The following is a 13982-nucleotide window of genomic DNA, read 5'->3' on the forward strand; positions in this document are numbered from 1 at the left end:
CAGATCACACTCAGAACTCTAGTAAACAATGAAGCATATCATGTCCAAATGCAACAAGACCCGGACAGCATTCATGTTTGGTCTGACAAGTGGCAAGTAACATTCGTGCCACATAAATGCCAGGCAATGATCATTTCCAACAAGAGAGAATCTAACCATCAGCCCTTGACATTCACTGAATCACCCACAATCATTATCCTGGGAATTACCATTGATTAGAAACGCAGCTAGATTAGCCATATAAATACAAAGCCTAAACAGCAGCTCAGAGACTGGGAATCCTGTGGTGGATAACTCATCTCCTGACTCCCTAAAGCCTTTTCACAATCTGTAAGGCACAAGTCAGGAGTTTGATCATACACTTTTTCCTTGCCTGGATGATTGCAGGTCCAACTTTAGTCCAACTCAAGAAGCTTGATGCCATCCAAGACAAAGCAGTCTACTTGATCAGCACCCCTTCCATAAGTATTCACTCCCTCCACTACCAAATCCCAGTAGAGGCAGTGTGCATTATCTGATACACTGTAGGAATTCACCAAGGCTCCATAGATAACACCTTCCAAACCTATGACCACTATCATGAAGGACAAGGGCAAAGATATATCATCTCCTGGAAGTTTCCCTCCAAGCTGCTCACTGACTTGGAAATATGTCATTGTTGTTTCACTGTTGCTGAGTCAAAATTCTGGCACTTCCTCCCTAACAGTACAATAGATGTACATATACATGGACTGCATCAGCTCAAGACAGCACTCAACACTACCTTCTCAAGGGCAATGAGTGATGGACAATGAATGCTGGCCCAGCCAGCAAAGTCCCCGTCTCTTGAGTGAATAAAAATAATAAGGATGATAGCATCAAAATTCAGAGGATATAGATTGACTAGCAAAATAAGCAGATATATGGCCACCCTGAGGGCCAAATACAGTGCAAAAAGAAGTCCAATAACCCCACGCTCTGATCAAGGTCAGTGAATACACCTTCAAATACCATAGCCTAGCAACTGCACCAGTAGCCACAGCTATTATACAAACCACTATGCCTCCATCATTCTTATCAATTTGGATTCGTTTATATTCATTTCCACCATCCCATAATGTAGAAATGCTGGTGTTGGACTTGAGTGGACAAAATGAGAGGTGACACAACACCAGGTTATAGTCGAACAGGTTTAATTGAAATCACAAGCTTTCAGAGCGCTGCTTCTTTGTCAGGTGAAGAGGAGTGAGGTGCGCAGGTGCTAAATATATAGGCAGAGTGAAGATAGCCCAACAGGAATCAGGAGTGTCAAAGGGTAAGTACAGGCAGTGTAGTGCAGTGTAGGCAGCTAAATATCAAGCCTTTACAAGTAATCATGAATGCTAATAGAGCAATGCAAGCAGTTAAGTATAATCCATATGTGTGCAGTGCGTACAGGCTGTATAACAAGTGAAGGGATGGTCTAAGAACTGGCAATTTAAGGCAGAGAGATAATAACAGACAATCAAAGAGTGAGATGGTGCCAAACACTATGCAAACTAATTCAGGCAGAAGATCATCACCCATAATCAAAGTGTGCATGTTATCAAAACAGGACAGTGAGGGAGATTTTTATCCCATTGAACAGTATGGTGGGGTTACATGCAGCACAACATGAAACCACAATCACGGTTAAGGTTATCCTCACGAGTGCAGAACTTGGCTATGAGTTTCTGCTAGGTGATTTTGCTTCGTTCAGGATGTCGAAGGCTGCCTTACATAGAACATAGAACATAGAACACTACAGCACAAACAGGCCCTTCGGCCCACGAGTTGCGCCGATCACATCAACACCTACCAATCTATAGACCTATCTATAACCCCCAATCCCATTAAACCCCATATACTCATCCAGAAGTCTTTTAAAAGACCCCAGCGAGTTCGCCTCCACCACCACTGATGGCAGCCGATTCCATTCACTCACCACCCTCTGAGTGAAAAACTTACCCCTAACATCACTTCTGTGCTTTCCTCCCCGCACCTTAAATCTGTGTCCTCTCGTAGTGACCATTTCAACCCGGGGAAATAGCCTCTGAGAGTCCACCCTATCTATTCCTCTCAACATTTTATAAACTTCTATCAGGTCGCCTCTCAACCTTCGTCTCTCCAGGGAGAAGAGTCCCAGCTCCCTCAACCTAACTTCATAAGGCATGCCTCCCAGTCCAGGCAACATCCTTGTAAATCTCCTCTGTACCCTTTCAGTAGCTTCTACGTCTTTCCTATAGTGAGGCGACCAGAACTGCGCACAGTACTCCAAATGAGGCCTGACAAGGGTCTTATAAAGTTGCAGCATTACCTCCCGATTCCTAAACTCAATCCCTCGATTAATGAAGGCCAGTACACCATATGCCTTGGAAAACACTTACTCGAAAATCGGAGGCCAAATGTCCTAGACCATTGAAGTGTCCTCTAACTTGGAGGGAACACTCCTGCCTGGCGATTGTTGCACAGTGTCTGTTCATCTGTCCTCGTAGTGTCTGCATGGTCTCGCCGATGTCTCATGCCTCAGGGGCATCCTTTCCTGCAGCTTAAGAGATAGACTATTTTGGCTGAATTGTATGAGTACGTACCGTCACCGTCACATAGCACTTCTGCAAACCTCAAATCCACATTACAGATCTTGGCCACTTTGCCTGCTTGTCAACCATGTCAGCCACACCATCAAAGCAGATGGCATCATTGATCCAACCCTCTCAGTTGTAGGACAAAATGGTTCACATCTGGGTATTTGCCTTGCTGGATACTTAATATACTTCCAGTGACCTCTGTATTTTTCTCACTCTAAGAAGTCTCACAACGCCAGGTTAAAGTTGAATAGGTTTATTTGGTAGCACAAGCCACAAGCTTTCGGAGCACTACCTGGGTTCAATTCCCGGCTTGGGTTACCGTCTGTGTGGAATTTGCACATTCTCCTCGTGCCTGCGTGGGTTTCCTCCGGGTGCTCCGGTTTCCTCCCACAGTCCAAAGAAGTGCGGGTTAGGTTGATTGGCCATGCTAAAATCGCCCCCTGGTGTCCTGAGATGCATAGGTTAGAGGGATTTTTGGGTAAAGTATGTAGGGATAAGGGGGTAGGGCCTGGGTGGGATGATGGTCAGTGCAGACTCGATGGGCCAAATGGCCTCCTTCTTTACTGTAGGGTTTCTATGATTTCTATGATTTCATCATGTGAGTGGGAGTTTCTCACTCTCCTTTTAATATCAGGGTTCAGGTCTTGCCTTGGAGATGTTTAAAGGAGCAGATGGGACGAGTGAGGGAATGGGGGAAGCAGGAAGAAATCTCAAACCAAAGATGAGAATTCAACCCTCTCCCATCCAAAATATTACATTGCATTATTGACTTAACAGTCCTGAAATACTTTTCTGTGATACCACTACATTATACATTTCTGTAATATTCCATAGTGTGGACAGAGGGACTTAGAATAGAATCCCTACCGTGCAGAAGGAGGCCACCCAGCCCATAAAGCCTGCACTGACAACAAGCCCACACAATTATCTTGTTAGTCCCCCTGACACTAAGGCTCAATTTAGTATGGCCAACCCACCTAACCTGCATATCTTGGAACTGTGGGAGAAAACTGGAGCACCCAGAGGAAATCCATGCAGACATGGGGAGAACGTGCAAACTCCACACAGATAGTTACTCAAGGCTGGAATTGAACCCAGGTCCCTGGCACTGCAAGGCAGCGATGCTAACTACTGTGCTACCGAACGACTCCTTAGGTGTTCAAAGTAAATAAGTGACACCTTCGCATAAGTAACAAGGGAAAAATTTCAGGTGAAACTATTAAGCATTTATGCATTTGTATCCAATGATGTGATTCCAAGCTCAGTGGCATTAAGATATGCTAAGGGTTAAATATTTATTGATGTAATTTCGCTGCTGGCCGCGGCTCCTGTTTTAACATTATTTTCATGCAGCAATGAATTAAGATCCGGTAATTACAATTCCTTCATGAGGTGACTCACTCTAGGTAATTTTCAGATCAACTTTTCCTACATTACTTCAGATAACATGGAGCCATTTTCCAACCGCTCTGTTGGTTTGTACAACTAACATATGGCTTGGCTTACAGCTCATTCTGCATGTTGATTCAGCTGACGGGGGAGCTGAATTGCAAACTACTCTTACAGTTGGCTTGGCTCATTTAGGGTCTGGAATATAGTCAACTCTCAAAGTGTTGGATTGTTTGGTTTTTGAGGCTGATTTTCTGCCTGTGCTGCCTTTGGGATTTACAGCATCTCAGATATTATCCAGACTGGTCCCAGAAAATTGTCCAGAGGTTTTGTCACAGAACAGCTGGGCCTGTAGACATTAAAGTCAAATGAAGCTAAGAGCACAGCTTTGCAAAATTAGCCCCACCACTTCTCACCAGTTGCAAAATAAAGAGAGAAGCTGAATTATCCTCCCATTGGTGAGGTAGCAATGAGCGGTGCAAGTAACTTTATGCCACATATACTAACCCCTGGAGTTTCTTGGATTAGCTCTCATTAGCTATTGGGGTGATATGAAATTAAACTACAGTGGGAGTGAAAAAGGGAGAGAGTGAACCAGTGCTGCACTAAGAGTGGGAAAGTGACTATTCTTGCGTCAGGAAACCGGGTGCTCTGTCTTCCAAAAAAACTACAATTAGGGAGCATAGCTCGCATGTACTGACTCATGGATATGGCTACCATACTTATGGTTGTGGTGATGGACAACTGGAAGAATTGAGCATTTGCAAAACATTGTGGTGAGCTTCTTCAGGCATTCTTAATACTCTGGAGAGTCCAGGATGTTTCTATGGCAACACAATGCCTGGAATAGTTTTTAAGTAAGAAGTCTCATGACACCAGGTTAAAGTCCAGCAAGTTTATTTGACAGTAAACCCACAAGCTTTCAGAATGCTGTTCTTTCATCAGGGTTCCGAAAGCTTGTGGGTTTAATATCAAATAAACTTGTTGGACTTTAACCTGGTGTTGTGAGACTTCTTACTGTTTACCCCAGTCCAACGCCGGCATCTCCACATCATAGGTTTTAAGGACATTGATATCTTCGAGAGTGGTAGTTAACAGTGCTTCAATTGACTCTTTTGCAGGCCAGACTGAACACAATAATTTTTAAGAGATGCTGGGACTATATGCCTGAAATGACCAAATTTGGGCCTTGGTCCTGCAGCAGTGAGCTGTAAGGAGTGGTAGTAGATTTTGTTTTCTCTCTTGATGGTGAACACTGTGCCTGATGGAACTTGGAAAGCTCATAAATCCCACAATAAGTGGAAATTGAGCCCTCACGGGTAACCCCACTCTGCTGCGATAAACCACCTCAGTTCTCAAATGCTCAAGAAGAAGCTTTCCAGCCACCAGCTTCTCAACCTTACATCTGTCAGGGAGCAGCTTAGAGAAGATTAGGATGTAGAGCAAGAAAGGTAGCTGGCACAGATGCTACTCGTGGGGATAAGAAATAGTTACAGTTAATCAGTCAGAAATTATTGCATCCCATTTGTTTGACTTTGTTCTCAAATATAAACATTAATTCACCAATTAGGCTACATAGCTTCGCTGTACAGATGTTCGCAATGTAGTGGGACTTGGATGATGATATGTGTTTTTGCTGCACTGTGGAGGCAAAAACCACGGGGAATGAAATTCTTATTGAAATAGTTCAATGTTATGAGCGGAATGGAGGAAAATATTACATAATCTGTCAACTTTACTGAATATCTCTCTTATTCTATTTCCTCATGCAATCTTGTTCTGATGTACAGAAGAAAGACCTTCTTTATCTTCTTCATCATCACTCTCTTCAGCTTCAAAAATCAGCAACCTAAAATGAGACTTCAAAAAGTGACTTGTTCTATTGCACTTCGTGCAGTTGCATGGGTCCATTATATCAGTTCTTCCCTGTGTTTGCAGGTACTATACTAAAGTCATAAATGATGACGAGGCTGAAAAGCCTTGATCCCCAATCAATTATTTTCCTCTATTAGGCCTTCCGATCTGAAATGATGGATTGGTACAGGATACGCAATGATATCCTCCGTAGTATTGAATATTAACTTGCAGGATAAAATAAGTGGTTTTGCACACTAGCTATGTGTTAATTGAATGAAACCCATTATTAAAATTGAGGGGCTTATCTATTCATTGATACAGGTTCCGTCATGAGTTCCACTGATGGAGCTCTGCTAATTTTTAGAATTCATCAGTTCCCTGAGGAGGCTAATAAACTGTTACGCCTGCCTGAAGAGAGAAAATATGACCTAGAGTGGTGAACTGCTGCTTTAATTGCTGTGAAAAGGGTAATCTGACGCTACTCCGAAGGTCCAAAGACAGGAAAAAAATCAATGCTGTGGCCACTTTAGTTGCTACTGATAATGTTTGTTTCCTCATTCAAGTGGGAAGCATATTTTCCATCAGTCACAGGCATGGTTTCCCTATCTCCTCCAAGGGTGAAATAGGATCCTCTGAGACACTAACTGACAGCAAATTCTAAGCAAAACCTTCGAGGTCAGTAAATCCTATTGACAAAGTATTTACATGCTGTAAATAAATGGTATCTAATTCTAAGCTTCTCCACTTCCTCATCCTGTTCAAGGGATGACATAGATTGAGACCAGGATATTGAAGGATATATGAGATTTAGGAAGGATGGGAAGTTAGGAAAAGGCAGAAGACTTAAAGAGGACATTATCGCACCAGAGAGGAATGACCTAAGTTCATGAAATGAGGGTACAGGAGAAATTTGGGTAGAAGTGAGGAATGATAAAGGAAGGAAGTCACTTGTAGGAGTTGTGTACTACAGGACCCCATAATCACATGGTAGGATATGGTATCACAAAGGAAATAGTGGAAGTTCGTTAGAAAGGAATGGTGGTTAGCATGGGGGGTTTTAATCTATACACATAGACTGGAACAGTCAGATAGGCAAAGGAGCCAATTTGAGGAGTTCATAGAATGTTTTTGGGAAAGTTTCTTAAAACATCATATTCTGGGGCCAACCAAAGAAATCTTGGGTTGTGCAGCTTTGATGGGATTCATTTCTGACATCAAAGTGAAGGCTGTTATAAGCGATCATAATGTGATTGAATTTTACATTCAGGGCCCGATTTTACCATTGTGTCACGCCTGTTTTCGTGCCCAAAAATGGCCGCGATGATTGTATTATCTGTTTCCAGGCACGAAAACTTGGTAAAGTCGGGCGTGAAGTGAATCTGCAGCCGCGCAGATTCCCGTTTTACCAAGGCCTGAAAATGGCTACGATTGGAACCGTGCCTGAAACCGGCGTGACATCAATTTAAATGTATTTGCATGCATTTAAATTGACTTAATGAGCTGGATGGCCCATCTTACCTGCATGTTCCCCTTTACCATCATGTTTGCCTGTCCAGATTCGGTGCAAAGCGACCATGCTCGGCAAAGGTCTGCTTCAGGCACTCAAGCTGCTGATGAAGTGAGTTCAAAGCTTCCAGCGGCTCTCTAACTCAGATTTGTGGTGGTGGTGAGGGAGGGTGGGCGGTATTAATGGGGCAGATCATTCTCTGGCGAGGGGGAAGGAGAGAGGGCCAGATTGTTCTCAGGTGGGGGTAGGGGAGGGGAGGGGGAAGGCCATATCATTCTCTGGTGATGGGGGAAGGAGGAGGGAGGCCAGATGTTTCTCTGATGAGGAGATGGGGGGAGGGAGGGACCCTCACACCCACAGATTGTCCCTAGGCCCCAGCCACAATAGGCCCCATCCCTTGGCAATGCCTGATGCCCGATGGGCAGTGCCAAGGTGCTCCCTGGGCATGGGCATTTTGCTCCTTGCACAGTGCCGGGGGCATAGTTTAGCACTGCCAGGGTGCCCATGCCAGGGGCACCACCCCCCACCGCTCACCCCCTGGGGGGCCCTGATTGCCCCCCCCTTCATTCTGACAATGTGGGGAGCCAGTCTGAACCCCGGTGGAATGAAGCACTCCTGACAAGGTGGGAGATTCTATCGGGACCTGAAAGGTTCCAATAATGAACTAATAAACGTATTTAAAACATATTAAAAAAAGATTCAAATGACTTACCTATCTTCCCACTGGTTTCTGATCTCCAACTGTTCATCAGCTCTGGGAGATTGGAAGATGTACATGCATTCCCAACGCATGCGCAAATCCCTGTTCAAGGCCAGTGAGGCGGATCTTCCACCTGGACCCAACAAAAAAGTTGTGGGTCGCGATGGGAGAATCGTGGCCGTCATTTCAGAAAATACAGAGTAGATATATTCCATCAAGAATGAAAAATTCCACCATCTGCAGTTAAATAAGCTTGTATCAAACTTAAAAGAAAAGCATATAATTGTGCAAAAATGGATGGCAAGTCAGATTTTTGAACAGAACGTATAAAAATAACTAGAACAAGTGAAAAAAAGTAATGAGGGAAACATTTGAGTATGAGAGAAAGATCGATAGAAATGTAAAGACAATAAGAGTTTCTACATATACATGAGAAAGAAAAGTTTACAAAGTGAGTGTACGTTCTATAGAAAGTCCATCTGAGAAGTTAGTAATAATGATAGTGGTATTTTGCATTGGTCTTCACGAAAGAGAATACAAGTAACATCCAAGAAATAGCTGTACGACAGGAATTAGGAAGGAAGGAGGAACTCAGGAAAATTGCAATCACCGGGAAAGTGGTATTTAGGAAATTGTTTGAATCGAGAATCGACAAGCCCCGAATCCTGATGGATTCATAGAATCCTGACAGAGGTAGGTCATTCAGCCCATCGAATCTGCACCATCCTACCTTTTCTTTTATTTTACCTAGGTCCTATCCCCGTAACCCCACGTATTTACCCCAATAATCCGTCAACCTAGAAAGAAGGAAACCATTAGCTTATTCGCTTAACATCTGTCATTGGGCATGTTCAAAGCTATTATTGAAGGTGTTATAGTGAGGTAGTTAAATAAATTAAAGACAATGAGGCAGAGTTAACATGGTTTTGTGAAAGGGAAATCATGTCAAACAAATTCAGTGGAGTTGTTTGAAGCAGTGACATTGCTGTAGATGTGTATTTAGATTTTCAGAAGGCATTTGATAAGTTCCACATCAAAAGTTATTTCAGAAAATAAAAGCTCATGGTAGAGTGGGTAATACATTGGCAAGGATAGAAGATTGGCTAGCGATCGGAAACAGAGGCCATAGAACCATAGAATCCCTACAGTGGAGAATTGCACCGACCCTCTGAAAGAGTGCACTAACCTCTCCCCTCCATCCCATCCCCATAATCTTGCACATTCACCGTGGCTAATACACCTAACCTACACATCTTTAGACACTAAGCAGCAATGGCCAATCCACCTACCCTGCACATTTTTGGACAGTGAGAGGAAACCGGAACACCAGGCAGAAACCCTTGCAAACACGGGGAGAATGTGTAAACTCAGCACAGACTGTTCCCAAGGTTGGAATTTAAAACTAGCCCCTGGCAAAGTGGTGCTGCGCTGCTAACCACTGTGACACTGTGTCATCTGGTGTTGAAGGGACCCAGGAATCCCACCCAAAAGGTTAGTATGCAGATGCAGCAAGTATTTACCAAAGCTAATAGAATGTTATTGTTCTTTATGAGGGGAGTTCAGTAAGATATGAGGGAGGTGATGCTTCAGTTATTCAGGACATTGGTGACCACATTTGGAGTATTGTGTGCAGCATTAACCTCATCTTTTAAAAGAAAAATGCAAAATTGTTGAAAGCAGTTCGGAGAAGGCTTACCAGATCAACACCTAGAATGGGTTGTCCTATGAGGAAAAGCTGGAGAGACTATGCTTGTACCCCTGGAGCTCAGAAGCAAAAGTGATACCTTGGTTGAAACTCATAAGATCCTGAGGAGACTTGACAGTGTGCATGTGGAAAGGACCCTTGTGGGTGAATCTAGAACACTGTTTCAAATAAGGAGGTTGTCCATTTATGACAGAAGTGAGAAAAACCTTGTCCTTTCAGATGGTTGTGAGTACTTGGAGCTCTTTTCCTCAAAAGGTTTTTGAAGCAGAGTCCTTGAATATTGTTAAGGCAGATGTAGATAGATTGTTGACAAGCAAGGGGGTGAAAGTTTATCAGGAATAGGCAGGAATGTGAAGTTGAGATCAGCTATGATCTTATTGAATGGCAGAGCAGGCTAAAAAGGTTTGAGTGGCTTATTCCTCTTTTGAATTTATATGTTCATATGTTTGTAAGAATGTGATACAGACAGGTAATTAGAGTTGGGGGATTGATCAGCTATGATCTAATTAAATGTGTGGAGCTAGAGGACATGGGTGAGGTCTTAAATTAATATTTTTCATCTGTATTCATTATGGAAAAAGATGTTGTAGCTGGAGATTTCAGTTGGGAAGGTGAAGTTCTAGAACATGTCAAGATTAATCAGAACGAGGTATTAGATGTTTTAGCGAGCATAACTATGCATAAATGTCCAGAGTCTGATTAAATGGATTCCATGCTGCTATGGAGACAAGAGATGGCAGAGATTCTGACAGAGATACTTAAATCTTCATTGGCCACAGGTAATGTGTCAGATGACTTGAGGATGGCTAATGTGGTATCGTTATTCAAGAAAATCAGCAGGGATAAGCTAGGTAATTACAGGCCAATTAGTCTAATGTCAGTGGTAGAGAAATTATTGGAAAAAGAGTCTGAGGGACATAAACTCATGGAAAGGTGCTAACTGGTTCACAAAACACTGGCTTCATTTTTTTGTTGGAGAAACAATTTTCCAGTGTCTTCCTGACACCATGCCATTTTATGTGTGGCCTTTCAGTGGAGTTGGCAAGGCCTTGGGTGCAAAACACACCGACACCAAGTCCGCGATCAGAGAGCCCATTGTGAGTACCGCAGGGAAATTGTATTTCAAATGCAGGCGTGGGTTTTAGAACCCTTTAAAAAGAGAGTCCTTGGAGAGTTTGTGATTATTTTGTGAAGCCAGCTGAGGCGTTTGAAACATTCCGAAAGATAAGTGTGAAATGTTTCCACACCATCAAATGTCACAGTTAGATGCAAATGTTTCTTCTTCAATTATTTATACAATTCTCTCTTTTTACTGCCAAATCTGCTTCGACCCTCTCAGACAGTACATTGCAGGTCACAATAACTCGCTGTATAAAGTTTTTTTATATCTCATGACATCTCTGACCCCTTTGTAATCACATTAAACGTGTCCTTCTGCCAGCATCTCCTCATTTACCCTATCAAAACTCTTCAAGGTTTTGAACACTTGGATCAAATCTCTGCTTAACCTTTCTGCTCTGAGGGTAACAATTCCGTGTTCTCCTGTCTCACCATGTAGCTGAAGTCTTGCATTCCAAGTATCACTCTGCATGAAGACTTTCCTTGCTAAAAGGTGACCAGTATTGATCACAATACTCCAACTGGGGCCTGAGCAGCATTTGATAATAACTTTCTTGTACTGTATGTTTCTGGTTATAAGGTTAAGGACCCCTCCTTCTAACAGCCTTCTCAACTTGTATCGCAACATCAGATATCTTAGTACTCCCACCTCCAAGTCTCTCTGTTCCTGAATCCATATTAAACTCGTACATTTTAGTTTGTAATGCCTCTCCTCATTTTTTCTTCCAAAATTAATCACTTCCCATTTGTCTGCACATTTCACAGATCTATTTGCTCCTGAAGTCAATTACTATCTTCCTCACTGCTTAATACATTTTTGAATTTTACATTATCTTCATTCTTTGAAATTACGCTCTATGTACCCAAGTCAAGGTCATTAATCTATACTTAAAAGGAACCGTGGCCATAATACCATGCATGGGTAACACCACTGATCAGCACTCATTCTCAGTAGTCCCTTAACCAAATTTGTATCCATGCATTTAAAGGGTTTCGATTATGTTAACAAGTTTATTGTGTGATACTTCACCAAGTGCTTCTTGAAAATCCACATATTTCTCTTTCTTCAAATTATTCGATCAACTGAGTCAAACCTGACTTTCCTGGAACATTTCTCTGGTAGCTTTTGTTTATTCACCCATACGTTCCCAGTGCCAAATGATTTGACCTGGATTAATACAACCACCTATGCTAGGTGGGCTGGCCTGTCATTTGTCTCTCTTCCATTTTCTTGTGAACAGAAGTGCAACATTTGCAATCCTCCAGTTGTCTGGCACCACTGGCATATCTGAGCAGAACTGAATGATCGTAAACAGATTCTATACAATTTTCAGGCTAGCTTCACTCTGCAATTTCAGGTCTATCTCAACTGAACTAGGCAACCTTTCTACTCACCCAACATTTGAAGATCCTTTTTATTAATTCTTATCCTGACCAATTCTCTGATATCTCTTCCTGTGTCGTGACATTGGCAGCAACCTTTTCTTCAAAGAAGACTGATTTTGTTCCTCAACCACTCCCTCTGTATCCACATTAAGGTTTCCATTTTGGTCTCAAGTTGTCCCCATCCGTCCTACTTTTTTTACTATTTATGTGTTTCTAAAAAGATTTTGGGACTCTGTTTTATGTTGTCCATTTATATATTTTCATATACCTTCTTTGATCTCTCGTTTCATTTTTTTAGTTCTCTACTGTAGTATCTGTATTTTCCTTGCTCCTTTTCTACGTGATAAGCCTGATATTTATCACAAACATTCTGTTTTAGTTCATTTCTATCTTTATATCTTCAGTCATTCAACAAGCATTAATTTTTGATATCTTTCTTTTTCCCTTTGTGGGAACATGTATATGAGCAAAGTTCAATTTGAAGGTCTCCTATTGTTCATTTACTGTATAATCTGCCAGTCTTTGATTTCAATTCACTTGGATTAGATTAATTTTCAATTTACTGAAATTTCCACTCCTTCACTTGAGTAGTTTTAAATCTTTTTTGTTGTATTTTTCCCTATAATTACTTCAAAAATATTGATATTATGATCTCTGTTTCCCATGATCCACTCACCCCACTTTAAACCCCAACCAGATCCAGCATTGCACCTTTCCTTGTTGAAGGAACACAAAAATAGCTGGAAAATAGCTCAATGCATTTCAGGGAAAGTTAATAAGTGCAGATGGAGAAAGGATTAGAAGGATATATTGATGAGGTTTGATGAAGAGGAGACACACGAACATAAATACTGGCCTAGACCTATTGGGCCAAATGGTCCATTCCTCTGCTGTGAATGCATTAGAATACAGTAAAATCTCAATGTGTCCAACTTGATGATACAAAATTCTGCTTGTGCTAAAGTTGCAACCATTTCCACCAATAGAAACATATAAACATAGAAAATAGAAGCAGGAGTAGTCCATTCGGCCCTTTGAGCCTGCTGCGCCATTCCTTATGATCACGGCTGATCATCAAGCTCAATATCCTGATCCTGCCTTCTCCCCATAGCCCTTTATCCCTTTAGCGCCAAGAGTTATATCGATTTTTATTTTGAAATCTCACAATGTTTTGGCTTCAACTACATTCGGTGGTAATGAATTCCACAGAGTCACCACACTCTGGGTGAAGAAATTTCTCCTCACCTCAGTTCTAAAAGGTTTTACTCCTTATCCTCGAACTGTGACCCCTAGTTCTGGACTCCTCCACCATTGGAAACATGCTTTATGAATCTGCCCTGTCTAATTCTTTTAGAATTGGAAAAAACAAAAAACAATACTGGTAATTAGACAAAATTCTACAGCAGTTGATTCAGTATAGCCGAACATTTTGTTTGGCTCTGCCAGGAAAAATAATTCCAAAACGCGTTCCAAAAAAGGTGCTTCCTCGATGGAAGCGGGCATCCTCTTCTGACAGTGGTCAAGTGACCATACTGACCAATCAGGGAGATGTGGTTAGATTCATATGAAATGCTGGACAGACCATCTGTTCACATGACAATTTCTCTGAAGTGACATGAAAGATGTGCAAAAACATCAATAGATTGGAAGGCAAAAACTTTTACAGATGCACCATAGAAAGCATACCTTCCATATGTATCACAGCTTGGTATGGCTCCGGCTCTGGCCAAAGCT

Source organism: Carcharhinus amblyrhynchos, chromosome 8 (genome assembly GCF_965287045.1).
Source record: "Carcharhinus amblyrhynchos chromosome 8, sCarAmb.v2.hapA, whole genome shotgun sequence".
Classification (NCBI taxonomy): domain Eukaryota; kingdom Metazoa; phylum Chordata; class Chondrichthyes; order Carcharhiniformes; family Carcharhinidae; genus Carcharhinus; species Carcharhinus amblyrhynchos.